We start from the raw sequence: 14,448 nt of genomic DNA, 5'->3' as shown, positions 1-14,448 counted from the left end.
TTGCCAGGGCTTGTGGGTGGTGATATGGCCCGATGGTCCAGCGGTCCAGGTGATATCTTTTCCAAGCACGCAGGCGCGGCAAGTCTGAATGATTTCCTTGGCGAGGGTGGAGGGATTTGGGGCCCAGTAAATGTCGTTGAACACCTGTAATAATTTTTTGGTGCCCAAGTGGATGCCGTTATGGGCATGGAGGTGGCGCAGGGTGTCACATGCCGCATCGGGGGTCAAGAGGATATGCCTGGACGAGGTTAGGAGGTGGTTGCCCTGTCGGCATAGCTTAGTGAATAGGTGGGCAGGGATCCAGGGGGGCCGTTCCTTGTAGTGCCAGAGTTGTAGGAGATCCAGGTCTGGCTGTACCGCGTGGATGGGGAGGTAGGAGAGGGCATCTGCATTGGTGTGGAGCTTTCTGGGCCTGTATGAAATTTCGTACTGAAACTCCTCTAGGGTGTCGCGCCACCTGACGAGTTGGGCGTTATGGGAGTCTGACTGGCGTAACCACTGGAGTAATTGATGGTCAGTGATTATCGTGACTTGGGTCCCGGAAAGATAAGCCCTATAATGTTGGAGGGCCCAGATTATGCCGAGGCATTCTCGCTTTGTGGCGGCATAATTCTTTTCAGCCAGATTCAGAGTGCGACTGGCGCATGCAATGACGTGTTCTCTGCCGGCCTGTACCTGGGCTAGGATGGTGCCTATCGCGGTAAGGGACACATCGGTGTAGAGGCGAAAGGGGAGGGCATAGTCGGGGAAGGCTACGATGGGGGCAGAGACGAGCTTGTCTTTTAGCTGTTGAAAAGCAGCTCGCCGGTCCTCGGTCCAGAGGAAAGGTTCCCCTTTTTGTGTCAAATCGTGAAGAGGCTTGGCAATCTGCGCAAACCCCTTCACGAAGCGACGGTAATAGGATGTGAGTCCCAGGAAGGCGCGGATGCTGTGGACATCCTGCGGCGGCGGTATGTCCGCTATGGCATGGAGCTTGTCGGGATCTGGGGAGATTCCTGCTTGGGAAATAGTATGCCCCAGGAACGAGACGGTTCTGGCGGCTAGGACACATATAGAAGGATATAGCTTGAGGCCTGCCTGGCGAATTCTAGTGAAAACTCGGCGGCGGCGCTGCAAGTGGTCAGCCCAAGTTTGGCTAAAATCAATGACGTCATCAAGATAAGCTAAACATACTTCCCAAGTGAGTTCGCTCAAGACAGATTCCATTAGCCTGGAAAAGGTGGCAGGGGCGTTGCAGAGGCTGAATGGCAGAACATTAAATTCGTAATGTTTGCCATTACTGGTGGAAAAGGCCGTCTTGCCTCGATGGTCTGGATGGACGGGGACCTGCCAGTATCCAGACTGGAGGTCGAGGGTAGAAAACCAAGACGCCCCGTAGAGGGAGTCTAGGTGATCGTCAATGCGGGGAAGGGGGGTGGCATCTTTAATGGTGACGTCGTTCACGCGGCGGTAGTCGATGCAAAACCGCATCGTGCCGTCTTTCTTTTTTACTAGAACGACGGGGGAGGACCATGGGCTGGTGGAGGGGGAAACGACACCTGCCTCTACCATTTCGCGCACCTGGCAGTCCTCTTCCTCTCTCTGTCGGGGGTTCTTACGTCGGGATGGTTGTCATATAGGTGGGCCTGTCATATGAATTTCATGCGACAGGTACGTGGTATGCCCTATATCTGCTGGTCCTGTCGCAAACAAATCCTGGAAATCCAGGAGGAGGTGGCATAGGGTGTCTGACTGCTGGTTGGAGAGATGGTCGGGAATAGGGGGTAGAGGGGTAGGGAGGTGGGAGGAGGATGGGGCACAGGGTTTGGCTTCCTCCATCTCTCCGATGATAAGCCCTTTGGGGAGGGTGAGAGGGGACGGGGCGAGATTGGCAATGCGGATGGCGGCGTGGTGGGGTGGGAGGAAAGTGGGGGATACGAGGCAGGCAGAAAGGGCTCCGGAGGGGAGGAGGGGGGAGAACAAAACGGAGGGACCTGAGGGCCTGTTAAGGGGTACCCAAGCCTCATGGTGGGAGGGGATAGTGACAGCAGCGGAGACGGTGGCGGGGAAAGAAGGAGCAGGAGAGGGGTGAAAAGGCATTGGGAGAGGAGGAGAGGGGGGTGGGGGAAGAGGGGGGAAAGGGGGCACTGGAGGGAGGAAGGGGGCAAATCCTCCGGCCGGGGCCGCGGCGTGCATGTGCAAACGGCCGGGGTGGAACAGGGTGGGGGGTGGAACTGAAGTTGTCGGTGGCGACAGTCGATCGTAGCTCCGAGTTTTTGGAGCAAGTCCAGTCCTAAATACCCGTCATAACTCCGGCAGGAGGAATAAAAAATGATGAATGGGTGTTGGGTGGACACCGGCTGGTGGGTGTCGACCCGTAAGGCCCGAGTCTCCCCACAGATGGGCAGGGGGCCATCCCCTGCGTCCACAAGGTGAGTGGCAGTAGGGCGGAGTGGGCCAAACAGGATCTGTAGCGGGAGAAATAGTGGCTGTAAAGGCAGGACCTGGCCGCTCCCGTATTGACTAGCAGTCTGGCCTTCACATCGTTTATTTTCATCTTGTGATATACTGGAGGTCAATACTTTGGGGTAATGGCCCCTGCCACCGTGGGTTGGTGAGGGGGCGGGCCTAAAAATCCAGCTGTCTAGGGCTTTCATTCTCCTGTTCCTGCTCCGGTTCTCCTGAATGGGGCTCGTCAATGGGCATCAGCTCGTCCCCTGGGGCCTCGCCTTCTAAGGTGGACACTTTATGCTAACCCGGGGCTGTGATTCTGCGGCAAGCAGCTTTAAGCTGGTCTCGTATGTCATGAATGGGCAGCGGGAGTTGCAGGCTGTGAATTCCCACGGGTTGACAAGGATCAGGTTCGGGTTTTCCCACGGGGCAAGGCACCGACAGGAGGGGTGTGCCTTGGGTGGGCTAGGGGCCGGGGTTGGGCTGGTGTGAGGCAGAGGTGGTCGTGGTGTGGTTGGAGGAGCCGGGGGTCAGGTGGGGAATTTCTTGACCACATTGATTTGCTGTGGAGAAGGGCAGGCGGTCAGGAGGCACCGTATCAGCTGTATATCTCTATCCATGTCTCCTGTTGGGTCATGGATGGTGAAATGTTGTTTAACAACACTCGGAAGCACTCTGAGCAGAGTGTTAAATGTATGCTGATCCCGGGTTTCTTCATCTGCCTCCGGGTAGGCACCAGTAACCAGGCATCTTGCCTGTATCAGGGTATTATCCAAATCCCTGTCGAATGAAAAACTATCCAATTGGGATACAGCCACCACTTTCCCTAATGATGGGGTGATGGCTTGTACAGTGAACTTTGTAAAGTTCTGGCAAGTGAGCTCTAGGACGATTTTCGGTGCTATGTTCGCCACCGCTTTACCCAATAGTGGTAGTGTGACTGCAATTTTATGTTGGTCATTTTCAAAGCCAATATCCAGTAAGGGTTTAATTATTGCCAGATATGTGTGTATATCATACTGGTCGGGGTCAAACTTGGGTAACTGAACGTGTGGTTTAGTTGCCATTTTGCCAAATATTTATGACTACCTCTCTTTTACGCCCGGGTCAAGAACCACCGCTGGCCACCAGTGTAATGCTAGGTGTAAATAGGCATGACTTCTCGTTCCTAAAACACCTAACGTGGAACGGGGTCCTCTTTTGAGACTGGAGCTTAGTGCAATAAAGAGAGGCAGGACACAAAAACTTCAGGCAATAACCTTTACACATATATTACCACAATCAGACACAGGACAAAATCAGCAGATATTACAACATAATATATAGCAGAAATAAAACCTTATCTAGGATATGTGTATCTCACAGGATACTTGCTTATCTGATATAAATGCCAACACAATTAAGCCTAGTGTATTCAAGGTACAGTGAATATAGGCACGCACGTGAGGCGCGGGGAGTGAGTCTCACAAGGGGGGGGAAAGGGGGGTGTGGGGAGTGACTTGTGATGGCTAGGACGGAGTTATGGTAACACTGGAGAAAGGTAAGTATTAACAATGGGAATTACACGTTTCCAATAGCAAAGGGACTTTGGCAATTGATTCTATTCCTGGTTTACACTTACACTAGGTACTGGGACGAGGGAGTGTCATACAGGATTTACGGGTAGCGTGAGTGAGGGAATATCATTAACACTTTTCGTATTATTTCTTTAGAGTTTGCAGCAGTGGGGGTGTATTACTATGGAGGAATTTCCAGGCGGCACAGTCTTACTAATTGTATATAGGGGGCGTCGCTCATAAATCTAGTTCATCAGATCTTGGTTCACACGCTCGTCCTTTATTCTCTCACTGTGATCTTACTTGCCCCGATATTCTCTATATTAAGTCACTGCATGATATTACACTAGGTTCGGCAAAGTCACACTTAACCTAAATCACATGCACTGTTTCTGTGCATCATCACACGTATTCATCACGGGGGGGGCAGGGGCAGGAACGCGCTGTCGGCAATCCTGCCAGGCTAGGGGCACCACCAAGGGGAGGTGTGCCGAGAGGGCATGGGACGGCTCGGAGGGGCGTCCTCTCGCGTCCTGGGCTACCCGTGGCCTCCAGGCTGGGCTCAGGGGTGTGGCCCTCGGGACTGGGGCCGAATAACTCCAGAAACCTCTGGTGTAAGTCTCGGCCGGAGGTGGGAGCCTTACATCGTCATGGGGGCGTATGGAGATCGCGCCCGGGCATCCTGGGGAGGATCGGGAGAGACTGCGGACTGCGGTCTCCAGCGTCTAGGGACGCCGACAGGGGAGGACTGCGGCACCAGCTTACACTGGGGCCCGTCAGGTGCGTCTGTTCCAGAGCCAGGCGTAGGGAGCGGAGGCCAGGGGAGGCTGTGGGGCCTGACTGGGCTGCTCTGGTACAGGAGGCCTGGGCTCTTGTCTCCTGCCGGGGCGACGTCTCGCTCCTTGCCTCTTTCGTTCGTGGGGCCCGGGAATTGGCCGTGGCTGCCCAGGGGCAGGGCTCTCAGGTGTCGGGGCCCAGCAATTGGCTGTGGCCTGAGTGGGGGAGTCAGCGTACCTCTGTGCACCTTCGCAGAGGCAGTGGGCCGTCTCCTTCTGCAGGAGGGGGGAGCGACAGTAGGCCATCTCTACCAGGTCACCTTCGGAGCGACAATAGGCCATCTCACGAGGGCGGGAGCGGCAGTAGGCCATCTCCTTCTGCAGGAGGGGGGAGCAACAGTAGGCCGTCTCTACCAGGGCACCTTCGAAGTGACAATAGGCCACCTCACGAGGGCGGGAGTGGCAGTAGGCTGTCTCCTTGTGCAGGAGGGGGGAGCGACAGTAGGCCATCTCTACCAGGGCACCTTCAGAGCGACAATAGGCCGTCTCACAAGGGCGGGAGCAGCAGTAGGCCATCTCCTTCTGCAGGAGGGGGAAGCGACAGTAGGCCGTCTCTACCAGGGCACCTTCAGAGTGACAATAGGCCGTCTCACGAGGGCGGGAGCGGCAGTAGGCCATCTCCTTCTGCAGGAGGGGGGAGCGGCAGTAGGCCGTCTCGACCATTGCACCTTCGGAGCGACAATAGGCCGTCTCATGAGGGCGGGAGCGGCAGTAGGCCGTCTCCTTCTGCAGGAGGGGGGAGCGACAGTAGGCCGTCTCTACCAGGGCACCTTCAGAGCGACAATAGGCCGTCTCACGAGGGCGGGAGCAGCAGTAGGCCATCTCCTTCTGCAGGAGGGGGGAGCGGCAGTAGGCCATCTCGACCAGGTCACCTTCGGAGCGACAATAAGCCATCTCATGAGGGTGGGAGTGGCAGTAGGCCGTCTCCTTCTGCAGGAGGGGGGAGCGACTGTAGGCCATCTCTACCAGGGCACCTTCAGAGTGACAATAGGCCATCTCACGAGGGCGGGAGTGGCAGTAAGCCATCTCCTTCTGCAGGAGGGGGGAGCGACAGTAGGCCATCTCTACCAGGGCACCTTCAGAGTGACAATAGGCCATCTCACGAGGGCGGAAGCGGCAGTAGGCCATCTCCTTCTGCAGAAGGGGGAAGCGGCAGTAGGCCGTCTCGACCAGGGCACCTTCGGAGTGACAATAGGCCGTCTCACGAGGGCGGGAGTGGCAGTAGGCCGTCTCCTTCTGCAGGAGGGGGGAGCGACAGTAGGCCGTCTCTACCAGGGCACCTTCAGAGCGACAATAGGCCGTCTCACGAGGGCGGGAGCGGCAGTAGGCCATCTCCTTCTGCAGGAGGGGGGAGCGACAGTAGGCCGTCTCTACCAGGGCACCTTCGGAGCGACAATAGGCCGTCTCACGAGGGCGGGAGCGACAATAGGCTGTCTCCTGAGGGGCGCTGTCTGGAGTGTCTAGAACAACTCCACCCCTAGCTGGATCAACAATCCCACTTCGTGAAGGTAGTGTCCTTCTCCTACAATGGCGACGGCGAGGTGGCTGCATGACATAGGGGCGCACGGCCCGGGCTGACATATGCTGTTGTTGCTGGGGGTTGCTCCGACTGGTGGCGGCTACCCCGTGGGGTCCGTGCGGGGGTGTCGGCACGTTCCCGGGCATACTGGACTGTAACTCACTGGCCCCGTTGTCGGGGGCACTACGGTATTCTTCTGTTTCCATTTCGGAGGCACTACGGTATTCTTCTGTTTCCATTTCGGGGGCACTACGGTATTCTTCTGTTTCCATTTCGGGGGCACTACGGTATTCTTCTGTTTCCATTTCGGGGGCACTGCTTTGTGAGTCACGCATTTTAGTCAGTATCTGCATATATGAAGAGCCAGCATTTGTCGGTATTTGTATATATAAGGTGCTAGCAGTCATCGGTATCTGTGTATATGAAGTGCCAGCCGGCGTCAGTATTTGCATATATGTTGTGGAATATCCTTGGAAGATGCTGAGTGTATCATCCTCTTCAGCAAAAGCTGAGGCAAGATGGTCGAGTTCCTCCTTGAAAGGCTCATCCCCTTGCAGGCTATCTAATTCCACAACCGTCTTTAGAACACTATCACAATCTGGCACCGACCCACACACAGAAAAGTCACTGGAGGCCATTGAAAAGACCGGAGAACTGTCACCTACAGGAACTGAGGTGGGTATTGTGGAGGTGGCACCAGAGATGGGACTTGGGGGTGCCAACCCCTCACTCAGGAAGGCTGAGTCACAGCACAGGGAGCCACTGAAATGTCAAAATCTTCTTGGGAACTCCAACAACCCATTGCTCCTCACTAGGGGAATGTCGAGGTTCTGTAGGATGCCTGTAGTGTGAAGCATGTCAGTGGGTGTGCTCTGAGGGAGGGAAGTGCAAGGTGTGGTTTCTATCTGACATGGCGTGAATGGTGTGGTGCCCATCAGAGGCTCGGGTATGCTGTGACCTGGAATGGAAAGTGAGCCACATGGAGTGAAGGCCAAGAGGGGGTGATGGGGCTGTGGTGCTATGCTTAGGGGCAGAGAATTGGGCTCCAGGTGAGGTAGCTTGGCCTCCCAGGACCCCAGATAGCTGTTTTCCATCTTTGTCTGTTTCACTGTCATAGACATCAGCAGTTCTTTGTCTGGATGTCTGCCAAGTCTGTTAGGTGGAGTCCATAGAGCCACATTTTTTAAAGTGATGTACACCCAATTACCTGTGGATATGCTTGCCGTCTTACTTTTGTCTTGCTTTTGGACTTGCTGGGTCATATGGTAGTTGTCACCAGCTTCCCATCTACTGTGTTTTTATTTTTCGTAAAATTCGCTTTTGTGACGGAGGTAAAGGGATACTTTGTCTGCTCAACGACCTGGGTGCCCTGATGTTTATGGAACATTTGTTGCTTTTATTTCCACTGCTGCCCTGCACTTTGTTAGTTCTTATGACATGTCTGACACAGTGCTCTGGTTTGGCTATGTGTGCATTCTCCAGGCACCAAAGTTCCCTCACATCCTCTATATCCATGGCTCTAAAGCTACAATCATTGCTCAGCACTCCAGAGAGGGCATTTACATAATCAACAGCCAGCCTCAACACCGTGATCTTCGTCAGCTTCTCCGCATCAGCTCCAGAGAGATCTGGAATGGCTCTCTGCACCATGATAAAAGCATCGTTAATCTCCTTCAGTCTGTTTCTCTCTCGGGCGTTGGCTGTCTTGCGTCGGTATTTGCTCAATGGAGAGGGCTTCTGCTTCTCTTTGGGTGCTCTACAAAGTGCTTTGGCTCTGTTTTTTTCCAACTCTATTCTCTTGATAGTCAATTTGGTCCTCAAGGCGCACTTGCCCCTGTTCTTAGCATCCATCTTCATCTCGACATGAATTTTTCCGGTTAGGAACAAAACAATATGTCATCACACTGTAATCAGGCAACCTATGGGCAACACTTTTTTTTTCTTGATCTCTAAATCTGAGTTAAAAAAAAAAAGCTTCCCGAGTGTGACCTGGTGCCCTTCCAGTGGTTACACACGAAAACACAGAGAATGATAATGAGAGAGGGAGGAGGGAGCAGCATGGGCTTGCGACCAATTGGAGATGTTTGCTCTCTGTTGTTTGACTAAGCTACCAGCTCAGCCATCCCTCTCACCTCTTCCTTCTCTTCCTTCTCCACTTCCTCTTCTGCCTCCTCCTCTTCTACCCCTCGGGAACAAACTTTTAGCCTTGAGCACCAACAAATCACGGTCAATATGTATGTTCCCCACGTGTTTATTTATTTATTTATTTTTTTTTTTTTGTTGGGTGTAAGTTTTCCAGGTGGTTCCAAGGTAATCACACTTAAAACACTGTTTTTTGTTTTTCACTCCTTTCTCTGTATTTCTTTACAGTTTTAGAATGTTTTTCACATATTTTTCATGGACGACATCTACACTTGGAAGTCCATAAGTTATACTACTGTATGTGACAAAGGTGATTTACACAGAGGTTTCAGGAGTATCCATTTTGAGATAGTTTATGAAAGCACATTGAATTTTAGTTGGTGCATGACCTTAACTTCACACAATGTCGGGTTTTTCTCACCCATAAATAAAACCAGGAAAAATACAGTAAAATTACCTTAACAGTCTGGGGCCTCGAGGTGTGTTTGTATGTGTGTGTGTTTTGTGCTTTGTAAGAATTTATAGATATGTATGAAAAGTGGACGGTAGATAAAATTAGAGATAGTGGATTCGTTTTTGTGGCTGGAGGTGTGTGTATATTTGTTCAGGTGTCTGCTTGAAAGGATTTATGGACTTCTGTCAAAGTAAAGTTGTGGCAGAAGTGGATTTTTAAATATTTCTCCTACACTGGACCCATTTTGTAAATTAATGGCTAGAGTTTGTGTGTATGTGTGTATGTTGTTTCATTCTCAAAACATATATATATATATATATATATATATATATATATATATATATATTAGTGTTAAAAACTTTTTTTTTTATTACTCTTAACCCGCCGCTTCCCATTGACGTATATATACGTCCACAAGTTTTGTCACTGTCAGTCCCGTTGATGTATATAAGAGTGCATCAATTGCAAGGTCCCTAATTTGCACAATTTTCAATTTTCGCGCGTGATTTTTGGTAGGTATACACAGGACACCTTCCTCTTCAAGATGCCAGGCAGGGACAATGCCTTACCCTGTGTGACCTACCACTCCCCGCACGCCATTGTCTCGGCAATTCACCTGTTACCAGTGACCTGGCCAGTAACGACATGTTGTGCCACAGTATGAAATGAGGAAGAAACAGTCAGAAATGATGATCAGGTAATGTTGCCAAAAAAGGTCAAGTATGTTGATGTGTTTGGTGAGTGAAACAATGCTTATATTGCCTATATTACTGTGTGAAAACCAATATACTCTCGTACTACATATAAATTCGTATCAAATAAATAAATAAATACCGTTTATGAGTGGTGTGGAATAGTTACCCTCCCATAGAACTCGTTTTCTTTGGAACCAGCCTGACAGAAAACCTAGTAAGGTAAGGGGTATTGCTACCTGTATCGAGTATTTTAAACCTCAGGTGAGTGGTTTCTCTATGAATTTTTGATGTTTCTCACCAAAAGCGGAGGTTTGAGCCAAAAAATTTTTTTTCCAAAATTAGTCGGGATTGGGGGGGGTTAGTGGTGGAAAATCAGTCGGGACGGGGCGGGTTAAAGGATTAATGTGTGATACTGTAGTTTTTATATTTATTCTTAGACTGCTAGTGGAAGTGAACTTAAGCTAAAGGATCTGCGTTGGATTGGGTTTATGCTGGAGGCTACTTTATGACGGAATTTGTGTGTGAGGTTCTAAAGGAAGTGATGTTATGCTCTTGTGCTGGAAGTGGTTTTATTTCACAATGGAGTCGAGGTTTCCTGTTGAGAGTGACTTTATCTCTGTGGGTAAGAGAGAGAGAATGTTTGTGTGGGGGGGTGTTTACGAGGTGACTGTGTATCATGTTAAGAGGTTAAGTTATATTAGTTAAGGTTAGGTTAGGTTCAAGGTGTTGAAGATAATTTTAATTCACACTGGAATGTAGGATTTCGGTTGAGGATGGATTTATGTCTGTGGTTAAGAGTTAGTGTGGGACCCTACTAGATGACTGGTGTTGTTAGGTTAGGTTAGGTTAGGTAAAGAGTGTTTGAAGATGAGAACAGATGGATTTATGTTTGGGGTGAAGAGGGAGATAGTGTATGTGTGGGCCTATTGGGTGGCTGGGTGTAGTGTTTCCAGGTGTCCTTAGGGTTCTGTAGGGCCTCTGAGACGTGGGTGTTTAACATGTAGGAGCAATTACGAGAATACCGTGTTATGGGCCTGGCCAGCCTGTAACAAGACCCCCCTAAACTTGAGATACCCCTCATGAAATATCTTGTAATGACGCTTTTTAGGCATGCAATTATTCCCTCTCGTTAATCCCTGGATATCGAGCGATTACAAGCCTCCCCGTAACATGTACCTGCTTTCTCGTTGTCCTGTAATGAATGGGTGTGCTTATGGATTCTTAAAAGTGCATGATATTAGGATAATGTAAGCACAGTACATCTACAAATGGCTCTCTTATAGATGCCTATAAGTATACTGCATAAACACAAGTACAGTACACGAGTATAGATTAAAGTACGTGATGACTGAGTATTCTTAAAGCCACTTATAGTTACAGCACACCAGTAAAGCCATAGCACAATACATGAAATTACCCTAAAAAGTACAGTCTAACACATTACATGTACGTAATTTTAAATAATCAGTCTTAAAAAGTAGTTACATTAAGCTTGTTACCATAATATGACAAAGCCTTGTATCTACGTGTCTCACCATACTAATGTCATTTAGGTAACCCTCATTCTCTTTCTCCCTATCCCCGTGAAATTCGATTATGACAAAGCCTCACTGATTATGATCTTCTCGCTCCTTCCTCGTCAACTCTGCTCCTTCCCCGGGGAGTTCCTTTTCGCAGGATATACGAAGTTGGCGGTAACAGGGGTGAGCGGGGTAGAATGAAGGACTTATCACGGTTAATCAGTGGCTGGGTAGCGACTCGTTTCAGATAAAGTAGTCACCCTGCTAGGCCATGACAAAGCCTGTGGTGGGTCGGGGCTGAAGTCGGTAAGAGAGAGAGAGAGAGAGAGAGAGAGAACGCGTTTTTTGCGCGCCTCTAAATCCCGTCTGTTTGTGGTAAGATATAGATCACTAAGTGCAGGGAGTAAGGCATGAAGGAAATGGATGCTACAGGTCAGGTAAATTAGCCCTTTGATGGAGGGTAAAGTAGATGGTGCTGTGAGCTTGATGGAGTTGCAGGTGTTGTGGTGTCTCCTTATGTGACTTGTGCTGCAGATGCGATGGGGAGACGAAGGGCGTGAAGTGTGGCTGCGGTCCTTTCCTGTCCCTTCCTCTCCCTTCCGTCCCCTCCCTTTCCTTTCCTTTCAGTTACACGGGTATACGATTTCCATAAAGCTTTTATTTTCCCCTGTTATTCCCTGTAGCTTGTTTGTTAAAGGTTCAGTTGCTGTATGACTCGAAGTGAAGGGAGGAACAGAGAATCTAGTTCAGTGTTATCAGTGGATCATTTTTGCTTGAGTCTATTTTTTACGTTAGCACTCAATTAGTTTGTTACTGAAGTGTCTACTACCTATATGACTTAGGATAAAAGCACGTAAATGCCTGCTAGTTGTATAACATGGGAAGGCACGTAAACGTCTAGCGGCTGTATGGGAAGGTACGTAAATGTCCAACGGCTGTATGATATGAGAAAGCAGGTATATATCTAGGAGTATGACTTAGATTAACAACACAAAGAGAGAGCCCCAAACACAGCTCAAGCCCAAGAGTGTTTGGGAATACTTGGCCCTGTGAGGCTGGTCTGGGCGCAATAGGGGGGAGGGGCATGGAGGAGGGGTGGAGGTGGAGCATTAGTCGGGTGGGGGTAAGGCAACATCAGCCAGGAGTCCCGCTGTGAGGGTACCGCCACTCCACGCGCTGATGACCCTTCCTCACAGTCACTTCCACCAACTACAGTAGACAGGCACGCGTTTTCGCTAGTATGGCTCTTGTTCCTTTTTTTCTCATTTTTCATATTTTATTTCTCAGTTCTTATATCTCCCTAGACTTAACTTATTTATCACTTTTGTGTTAGATATTCTTCGTTTTAGACATTTTTATCTTAGCTTACTCGTATTTCTCCTCGTCTGTCACTTATTTTAGCTTATTTCTGTTTTTGTAATAGCGCACTTTTCCAGTCGTACTGCACTGTTGCTGTCACTTATTTTAGCTGGATCCTCTTGTTATGAAATCCGACTCTTTCTTTACACTTATACACTTCATCTTTAGGATTTGTTTAGCCTGTCACTTATTGCGACTGGATTCTGCTCTCCATATTAAGACTGATTATCTTTTCTGCCACTTTATCCGTCTCGATTCTAGTGCATTTAATGATAATATTTTACGCAATAGCGATGTCCAGCTTTTTACACTTATCTTTAAAGCTAATATATTCTGAGGAACCTGATTTGGTAGATTGATGCAACCTGAAAGCTATATGATTTTTGAGGGGTAGATTAACAGTAATTTTCAATTCGATTCTCTTGTATTCAGAGCTAAATCACCGAGGCGTAGAATGGTTGCAAATTCTAGTTCTTGGGACAGGTAGTTAAGCAGCTAATTCGTAGTTGATACTCTTGTCTTCGAAAGCCATATATTTTTCACATTAATTGTGTTCTAAGTTCTTAAATCTTTGCTGGACCTGAACTTGTTATAATATTTAAGGCGATCCTGTTGTCTGTAAAGTTACAGACGTTTTTCAGTAAGATATTGTCGTCTTTAAAGCTTTGTATATTCCAGTAATCTTGTCTTCCTTAAAACTTATCTGGTCTTGAACTTGATTCTCTTTCCTCTAAAGCTATTCGATTCTGTTAGACGTGGACTGGTAGCGCCCCCACCGCCACAGATGGTGGAGATGGAGGAAGGAGGGAGACGGAGGGAGAGAAGGGGAGAAGGAGGGTAAGGAGGTTGAGGAAGGGGATAGGAGGAGGGTAGGAGGCTGTGGTTGTGCCTGAACCTGCCCATGTGATTGATTGTAATGACTTTAAAGACCCGCACCACACCAACGACGCACCGCAAGACCTTGAGAGAGAGAGAGAGAGAGAGAGAGAGAGAGAGAGAGAGCAGGGGTAGTGGTGATGGACCTTCAGACAAAGAGAACGAGGGGTTGGAAGGAAGGGAGAGAGAGAGAGCGAGCGAGCGAGCGAGAGAGAGAGAGAGAGAGTTGTGGAGCCTGTTCTCTTGTTCACCTGATAAAGCAGGTAATAAAATAAGACCAAGTCGAATATTCAACACATTAATGATTTACTAGCCAAGACAGTCACTTACCTAATCATTTATAGCCCAAGGGTTAAAGAATTCAGTAATCAATCGTGGGACGCTAACTCACTTATCAGTCACTCCGTCAACAGATTTCTTGTCCATTCGATAAAGTACTCAGTCTTTAGGTTAATTAGAATGTTAAACAAAAGTAGAGTTCGTTTGATAAGGCACTTCGTTATCTCCTCATTTATCGTTTACTGAATATATCTTTAACTAATCAGAATGCAATATGTGTAGACCAAGATTAAACCCACGTGTCCTTGTTCAAGAAATTCATTTAGCCATCAGCTTAACTGGATTTTTAAATTATTATTGGCTTTTGTTTTCAGGGTATGCGTAGGGAAAGAAACTGAAAATTCTTGGTTCACTTGATAAGGCACTTAGTCGTGTGAGACAGGTGAAATCGTTGATGGATGCAGCTGGTCGTAGGTACTTGCTTAAGGGTGTTGTAGCAGTCGTGCAGCTGAGTCGTCTTGTCGTAGAAGGAGGTAGATGCAGCTGCCTTGAGTGGAAGAGAAACGAAGAAGCAGCAGCTAAATTGCCGATGAGTACAGCTGGTCATGTTGGTTTGGGATGACTTATAGCTGGTCGTAGTAGACTGCAGGTCGTAGGAGGTCGTGCAGCTGAGTGATCTTGTCGTCCTGGCTTGACTGAGGGCGTGGGTGAAGCGGCAAGACGAGACGAGACGAGAGAGTGAAAGAGAGGGTAACTTCTGGCTCAGCTCCAAGACACCGGGA

This window comes from Coenobita brevimanus, chromosome 7 (assembly GCF_032717465.1).
Source record: "Coenobita brevimanus isolate Jiangsu-jjx chromosome 7, ASM3271746v2, whole genome shotgun sequence".
Lineage (NCBI taxonomy): Eukaryota > Metazoa > Arthropoda > Malacostraca > Decapoda > Coenobitidae > Coenobita > Coenobita brevimanus.
The sequence above is the reverse complement of the archived record's forward strand: the minus strand, read 5'-3'. Positions refer to the sequence as shown.